This window comes from Amblyomma mixtum, chromosome 3 (genome assembly GCF_055824585.1).
Source record: "Amblyomma mixtum isolate Tamu chromosome 3, ASM5582458v1, whole genome shotgun sequence".
Lineage (NCBI taxonomy): Eukaryota > Metazoa > Arthropoda > Arachnida > Ixodida > Ixodidae > Amblyomma > Amblyomma mixtum.
The window spans coordinates 244693101-244700045 of NC_143014.1; positions in this window are offsets into that span (position 1 = coordinate 244693101).

Consider the following 6945-nt stretch of genomic DNA (forward strand, 5'->3'; position numbering starts at 1 on the left):
ATGTTAGGACGAACCTTCGCGCCGAAGGGACGTTTGGGCCGTGGTCAGTGCATTTCTATCTGTGCGAGCAAAGAGAGACAATTTGACAAATAAAATAATATTTTGTCGTGATGCTGTGTTCTTTTGGGACGTACTTAAGCAGTGTCTTAAAAAACCAATTGACATCATACATTTCTTTAAAACATTTATGTCTGCGATGAAAAACTCCGGAATTCCGTGCTGATAGGACCGTGTCGATAGGACCGCTTAGCGTGTGGAAAACCCGCATGATGGATGAACACGCAGAACCACCGCGTTCAACGAGGTCACTGTTCAGACAACAGTGCACTTTAACGCAGGAGGAATATGCTGCGCAAGTTCAACCTTCTGACTGGTTCCCCTTTCTTGACGTGTGCACCGTCTGGAATTTTGATGTGCGGGTGGAGAAAAGTAGTTATGGTGGCATGAGGCCTTATGCCGAGATCGCTGAATTCGACGCGGTCAAGTTAGGCATGAGGAGGGTCAGAGAGGTTCCAAATATTCCATGCAACAACCATAAAAAAAAGCCTAGAAGATGACCGAGTAGACTAAAGCATCTGTAACGAGAGTTTTCTGTTGCGCCGCCATTGGTATGAATCCCACTCGGAGTCAGAAGATAGAGTATGCATACTCTTTTAGTTGTTCTTTTTACTGCGTTAACAGTATAGCTTGCTTTCCCAAAAATAATCGCGCTGTGTGTGCGTGTGTGTGTGTGGGGGGGGGAGGTGCGTGCGGGCAGCCTGCATCCTTGATGCACACTCCGGTGGGCGCACATCCGTGCATTCACTGGTAAAAATGCACCTTCAAAAACTTTCACCCATCTCCCCACCCCCCATCACCCACCTGTACTCGTATAGCCCAGGCAGATTGTTGTGAAGGCTCAACGTATTGAGTCGCCCAAGCGTTGTACGAAAAAAAAACTCCAACAATCATAAGTCGCCAGACAGAGAATTCAAGATCGAGCAGTGCGAGAACAGCGGATGGAGCCGCGCACTGGCGACTGGCAGCAATTTTTTCTTAGAAGCAGAACGATTTCAGCGAATCGACATAACGAAATCACTTCATCGCAGTTACATTTCATCGCAGTAGGATCTTTCTGGGCGTATTCACTATTGCATGCAAGCGAGCGCATGCATTTCCGCGTTGCTGGGTATTCGGTATTTAATTTTTTTTCTTATTAGTACATCTCCACCGTTGCCAAGAACCCGCCTTTCGTTGCATATTTCCGTCGCGCGCAAACAAGAATATGCGGATTCTAAAAAAAAGGAGCTGCACCAATTTATACATCGTTCTTTTGGTAATACTAGTAGTAATATCTCGGGTATAACGAGTCGAGTAGACATTGGGGCTATGCAACAGACGGTGTAGGGGAGGGCTCCTGATTAACGGAGACCAGCTGGGGATTTTCGGCGTGCGGCAGAGCACGCTGGTTTTTTTATTTTTGGAATCAGCAGCCGAGCTCCACAGCCATTGAGCCATTTTTTTTTTCTTTATTGCCCAACATCGTGAGGGGTTTTATTTAGAACCTGCTGTGTGAGACAATGAGCGCCTACAAAAGTAAATGTTGCAGTACCCACTGCGGTGGCTCAGTGGTTAGGGCGCTCGGTTACTTATTCGGTGTACCGGGGTTTGAACCCGGCCCCGGAACCCGGCGTATTCTACGTGGATGCCTCAGGCCCCCACCGTGGGGGATGGTACACAGCCGCAGTCGTCCACCAATCCAAAACAGTGAACGGTCTTACTTTCCGAGCCCGTGACATAACACACGCGGAGGAGGTCGCCATTGCGTTGGCTGCATCTGATTCCAATTCAAAAACAATTATTTCCGACTCGCGAGGGGCATGTCGGAACGTCGAGCAGGGCTGGGTACCGTATCTAGCCTACCGCATTCTTCAAAACAGCGTCTACACCGGTGACCCCGCGCACCGGCGTATCGTTTGGGCTCCCGCTCACATGGGCCTTGAGGGAAATGAGGCAGCTGACGCCGCCGCCCGCGCGCTCTCTCACCGGACATTCCCCTCCGACCCTGACGATCAGGAACTCGAATTTATTCCAGCTTACACATTCAAAGACATCGTTTTACTCTATCAATCTGGCCATAGGCTTTATCCCCGCCCGTGTAAAGGTCTGTCAAAGGCGGAGAGCGGCTTCTGCTCCGCCTGTATACTAATACTTTGCTGTGCCCGGCAGCTCTGAAACACTTCGACCCTTCTTTCTCGGGCAGCTGTCCGCACTGTGCGGAGAAGTCTTCGGACACCTATCACATGGTGTGGGCCTGCCCCTCCAACCCTGCTATCCCCCCTCACCCCAACCCAACCCGGGAGGACTGGGAGGCGACCCTGCTCGGCTGCTCTAACCTGCAGGCCCAACGGGCCTTGGTCGCGCGAGCCTGGGCGGCGGCCGATGCCACTGGGGTTCCGAACTAGGGACCTCCACCTAGTATTTGTAAGGGCTGGCCCCCTCTGGGTCAGCTCATGCATAACCTCCTGTATTATACCTGTACATAAATGTTTTCCACCACCACCACCACCCGGTGTCCATCACGAAGTGAGACAGTTACTGCGCCATTTCCTTTCCTCAAAAACCACCATGACAACGTTGTTGGATCCTCGCGCTAATATTTCATATATTTGTGGTAAATGACGCAAAGAAAAGGAAGGCGTTCTCAATCGGTGGTTAAATAACTATAGCACCCAGTTTTATTGCGTGTTTTCTCCATTCAAATGACACCATAGATATTAGAATACATGGACCACCGTGTGGTATTCGCCTACTGCCACTAAATAATTTAGAAAATATTTTTTTTCTCCCATGCCGTCTCGGTTTCATCAACCGAATGATGGCTGTGATGTAAGTTCAACATTAGGTCACGTGAGACACGGGAAAACTAATGCAAACGCTGAAACGTTGTTTTGATCCACTATAGCACTTAAATCAGCCGGCTTCAATACCTATAATAACAACGAACGACGTATCAGCACTTATATTGCCGTTTTATTGCACCTCACGCGACCTAATTTCCTCTTATTAAGGCGGAAGCTTGGGCTTGTTGGAAAGAATTTGGATTCATATTTGCGAGCGCTTAGTGAACACACGGGACAAGAACACAAATGCACAGGACAGTGTTCTTGTCCCGTGTGTTCACTAAGCGCTAGCAAATATGAATCCTAATTTCCTCTGCTCGTCACAGCCATCGTTATGTTGGTGAAACCGAAACAGGGTCGTGAAGAAATTCAAATACAAATTATTTAGTATGTGTTGGTGAAATACCATGCGGTGCTGCGTGTACATGAATGTCTGACGCATGGTTTGAAAGAAAAAAGCACGCAAGCAAAAATTTGGTGTCTATAGTACTTTGTTGAGTTAGAGCAGTCCTAACAATTTGATTAAATATTTACGCAAATATATAAAAAGGGAGGAATAATAACTCAAGTTTCACATAAACCTGAAGTACAAAGAATTGGCGGTAGTACATTACAGAAGCGTCAATTAGGCTTCTTCCCAGGCACCAGACTTCCTATAAGTTTGCTGTCGCATATACTAGGTACCATTTTCGCACTTCCCAGCGCAGACAGCTACGGGTGGGTAAGTCTATGCGCTAGATCATCTCATTTTGTCCGAAAACAAGAAATATGCCGAGATGCAACAAAAGTGGGGATGAACCGGGTCCCGAACCGGTTCGGAACGGTTCCTTTGAATCGTTCCGGTTCGGGTTCAGTTCCAAGATGGCGAAAAAATTATGGGTTCGGTTCGGTTCCGGTTCCGGGCGAAAATTCGGGTTCGGTTCCGGGTTCGGTTCCGGTTCGACACCCTGAACGTATTATATAACTGCTCATATAAGTTGGTACCCGCAATGAAGTCTTGAATAGCCGCCGACATTAACCATTTTTGTTTTTGGACCCTTTTTTGCGACCTCAAGCGCGATCGGCGGCTTCCTTCCCCGCTTTTTGTGTGAGGCGACGCGCGTGACCAGCGCTCGCCACGTGCCGAAGAAGACCGGGTGGCGCCAGCACGTACAGAACGCTGGGAGGTTCGCCTCGGCCGGACGCCGCCGCTTCGCCGATTAATCCGTCGACGCAACTTGTGGTCTCGGTTGTGCAGTGGAACCATAAGTGGTCCAGATCTTTCAGGAGTCCTGCATTTCGTGTTCTTCATTCTTCCCTTTATTCTTCTTCCACTCCGTTCTTCATGTCATTCTCCACGCCGCGTGAGCTGTACACTGAACAGTGCATAAGATGCCGCGCCTCTCCTTTCATCAAAACCAAACTTTCTCTTAGCGGTCGTCGCAAGAATTCCCGGCGCAGACCGAACGGATAAGATGTCCCCGGCCGCAGTAGCCGCGTTTCGATCGAGGCGATATGCGAAATGCACCCGTGTGATCCGCGATATTAGCGCATGTTATTGAACCACAGGAGGTCTAAATTAATTCGCAGCCCTCCACTATACGGGGTCCCATATTGCCCCTTTGAAGCTTCGGAATTTGAGACCCACAATTTGCGATTAAGCATGAAGACAACGATACGCAAAGCTCAGCGTAAAATGCTGCGATGATAGAGTGCCATATGGGTCAAGTCTACACGTTCACTGCACTGGTCACACACATGTTGTCCGTCGTAGTCTGGGTCGATGTGCTTGGTTGTGCATCAAGTGACGCCTACGCCCAGAACAAGGAACATTGGGAAAAAATACTAAAAAGTGCTTCACTTCACGACCAGCTTCGGGCTGTCCAGGAGGCCCGCGCGGCGGCGGAGAGCTTCGGGCTCTCTGTGCCTACGTGGGAGCTGCCCTCTACACCTGGCGCCTAGCCGAGTGTCCTTCAGGACCCCTACTGTGGGAAATAAAGTTTTACCACCACCAGAGTGCCATAATGCGGCGGGAAGCGACGCTGATCTATTTGCACTGCTGGCGCTTCACATCGTAGTTTTTTTTTCTGTTCCCTCCCATTCTGACGGAAAAGCCAGGAGTGTTTCGCACGAGTTCGTGTTCATTTTATTTCAGGTTCGGTCTCATATTCTTCTGGTTCGGCTTCGTGTTCTCCTTCAGTGCGTGACGATGTTCCCCGGAGTTTCCGCGAATGTGAGCTAAAAATTGGCAGTGGTTTAGCTCTGTTTAAACCTGGTGGATTGCGAATGCAACGAGGAGGGAGATAGAGAGAGAGAGACGATGGAGAGCGCGCGGCAGCGGCCCCGGCACGCTAGCAATGCGCCGCTACTGCGCATGGGCAACTGGCGAGCCCGGCGCCGGCGCGCCAGCTGTGCGCCCTCCTCGCGCATGCGCAGTATGGACTTGCGTCACCTCCGCGAAATGGCTGGGCTACTTTGTCAGTGGACATCTTAATCGCTCTGTGGGTGTGTGGTAGCGTTCACCTGCAAATTGAGGCAGTTATGCGCCTTTTCATTTCTCAGAACCAATGGAGGGTTTTGATTTGATTTGATTTCATTTCATTTCATTTATTTTTCCCTTAAAGGCCCGAAGGCATTACATAAGGGGGGAGCAAACTCAAGATTTGTACCAACAAGACAAGAACGCTACAAAGAAAGAAAAAAAATAACAGTGAAAAGGAATAGAAATGTACAACAGGTAAGGGGCGTCGAAAAGGTTATACAATATGTAACAAGTAAAAAAAAATTTAACACATGAGGGTTAAAAATTGATTTTCCTCAAAATCAAAATTTGATTTTGAGGAAAGGGAAGCCGCATATGTGGCTCTCTGTGTCAATGGACACCTCAATAGCGCCTTGAGGCCGGTGGCGGCGGTGTCCACCTGAAAAAAAACCTTGCTTTCGCACAAAATTCTGTCCAGCGATTCTAAACCACCAGCCATTTTTTTCTTAACGGTAATGTTCCGGGTAATTAAATTTTTTCTCTGGCCTAGGGTACCCGTTGGTGTTCAAACCCCAGGGTAACGATATAGATCAGGGCTTTGCTTTCCTGGGCTCATGGAAGGCGACAGCGCTTACTAAAATTTAAAGAACGCTGGTTTTCCTAAGGTTTCCCTCGCGCAACCGAATCGCGCTGGTGGATCGCGTTACTGCTAAAACTTTATATTTGGAACCTCATCTGCATAATGGCGCTGCGATTTTTCCGAGGCGCTGCGAAACCGAAAAGATGCGCCTGCGAAGGTTATTCTTATCCGCGCTGAGTGCGCCCGACTTGGTTTGGTCATGCAGGCGCGTAAACTCAGTATACCTTCAGCCGAGCGGGAAGCCTGGATCGGACGCGGGGCACCCCGCGGCACGTTTTATTTCTACGGCCGCGGCGGGAACTCTGAAATGGAATTAAAATCGGGCCGGTGGCGATGCGGGAATAGCGTCTTATTGCATGAAGAAAAAAAATACATGCACTTGCATTTGGACTCAATGCCCACCTGTCGCTGCTCAGACAGTGCTGCCAGTCGCATAGCCAGCCAGCCGCATAGGCGGTGTGCCACGATCGGTCCGTCTCAGTTTTTAGCGCCATTCGACCCGTACAGTCCGCATCCATACTGATCACACAGCACTCTATGCGTCCTTTTCAAAGCACCACACAGTGCACTTCATTCTTTTTTTTTTGTATACCCAGCACAGCGTTCACACTCTGGCTTCTTTCCTGTGGCCTCTTGACTTCGACGTTATTCCTATAGCTTATACCAAAGCTCTGTTTTTTGTTGTGACTAACTCGTTATTCCGAAACGCTATCCTACCAGTCAAGGTTGAACCTTTGTTTGCCTTGAACGGTGCTTTAAATTAAAGAAAGCTCATTAGCTCTGCCAGCAGATGAGCTCAATTGTTAGAGTGCACTCATGTGGGTCTGTTCAAATTTCCAGGTCGTTTTTGTTCGTATGCGAAATGCATAGTGACCATTGTTGTGACCGTACTTCTAGCCACGTGGGCCAGACCAGTAGCAACCATGAATATTCATCGAGGCCGACAACCCCGCGACGACCAT